General features: G+C 46.8%; 1 protein-coding gene across 1 annotated transcript in view; it reads right to left on the bottom strand.

Annotated features, from left to right (window-relative positions):
* The window catches only part of LOC104985161 (whirlin-like), a gene marked incomplete at its 5' end in the record, with an annotated part of 69,039 nt that overhangs the window by 63,454 nt on the left and 3,911 nt on the right, over nucleotides 1–1,674 (bottom strand). The window lies entirely within an intron of this gene.

Below are 1,674 nucleotides of genomic sequence, written 5' to 3'. Positions count from 1 at the left end.
GAGCCTAATCCCCATGGATGACTGCTTCAGTGCAAAGCCCTCTGAAGGACGGCGGGGGGATTACGGCTCGGAGAAGCTTGTGTGCGGTGAGCACGAGCAGACAGGCAGGCGAGGGGCTGCGAGCGTTTGACAGGTGCATACAGGCTGTGTGCCGTGTGGCTTGAGGCAGGCAGAGGTGGGAGGCAAGAACACGGACAGAATCCAATTGGTCGAGGGTTAAAGGATCATACTTATCTTTGCAGCTCCATCCACACGATGAATCTGTGGCAGGTAATAAACATTGCCGTTGGTCGGGAGGGGGTGGGGTGACAGAGAAACAAGAAGCTGGCGCTGGAGTGATTACTATATCTCTTTCCTGTCCAGCTTAAGTCAGGAGGCAGGAATCGTCTACTATAAAAATAACAATTCTGAAAAAAAAAGTGTTCTCTTCTACCTTGCAAAATGTTTCTTTGATTTGAACAGTAAATAACCAGTTGAAAGGCACCATCATTTTCTAAAGCCTTCAGGATCTACTTAAGCCAAATAAATACATAAGGTTAAATTAAAGAAATGGACTCTCCCAAGGTACTGCATCACACTCTGGATCCAGCAAGCAAACATCTATTCAATAAAGGTTTTATTAATAGTGAGCTTTCAACATGTCATGGCTGGCAGGACTCAGAGGACCCAAGAATGAATGCAGGGCCAAAGGAAAGTCTGTGTGTCCCCATGAACACATTAGCCAGGGTTTTCCAAACTGGAAGACAGGAATGAGATAGGGAAGGAGGAGCTGCGTTTCAGACACCAAGTTGGAAGCAGCAATAATTTGTCATGGCTTCAGCTAACCGTGTACAATGTGAAAATGACAAATGTGTCGTTGAGAATGTGCCGGACCAAATACAATAACATATTATTATGGGCAGGTTCTCCCTGGGTTATTATGCAAAGGAAGGGGGGGTGGGCAGATTCTCCCTGGGTTATTATGCAAAGGAAGGGGGGGTGGGATAACTCTAATTAAATGAAAGGGCCAGCCCCTGCTTTAAACTTCTGGAACATTTCAAATTCTAATATGCTCCTTGGATGTACCCAGCGGTGGTGGGGGGTGGAAATTCAGAGACTGTAATAAAGCTGTTTAATTTTTATCGAGATGAAACACAGGCATTCATACACACATCCCAGTAACACATAGATACCCCTCCCTTTCTACTACCCGATGAATCAGGGACTCAGAAAGCAAGCCAAGAGGGCGAGTGAATTTGATTTTGAATACTCACAGGGTGGTGCTGTGTGTGCCACAATCTAACTGTCGCTTTCTCATGTACCCTGGAATGTCACAAGGGCTAGTGTTCCTGGGCTGAGGAGAGCGGTCAAGTTCCTATCAGCACAATGTGTAACCCACCATTTTTTTAATTTCGTAGCAGGCTACCCAAGAGTGCCAAGATTCTTGTCTCCCAATCCTTAGCCAACTTCCTTTACTCTGCCTTAAACGAAAGCAATTCCAAAAGAACAAAGAAACCCCCGCCGAATTAGACTTCTAAACGCCTTCTGGGTGGTACACATGAAGCAAACCACAGATTGTCTGGCTGGAAGGGACCTCGGGCAGTCCCTGGCTCATCCACCCAGGACCCAGAGAGGGTCCGTGACTGGCCCAAGGTCACACAGCAAATGTGCCGCAGAGTCCAATACAGCATAGAT

The sequence above is a fragment of the Bison bison genome, unplaced genomic scaffold, assembly GCF_000754665.1.
Source record: "Bison bison bison isolate TAMUID 2011002044 unplaced genomic scaffold, Bison_UMD1.0 scf7180017864039, whole genome shotgun sequence".
NCBI lineage: Eukaryota > Metazoa > Chordata > Mammalia > Artiodactyla > Bovidae > Bison > Bison bison.
This window is presented reverse-complemented; position numbering and strand designations above follow the sequence as displayed.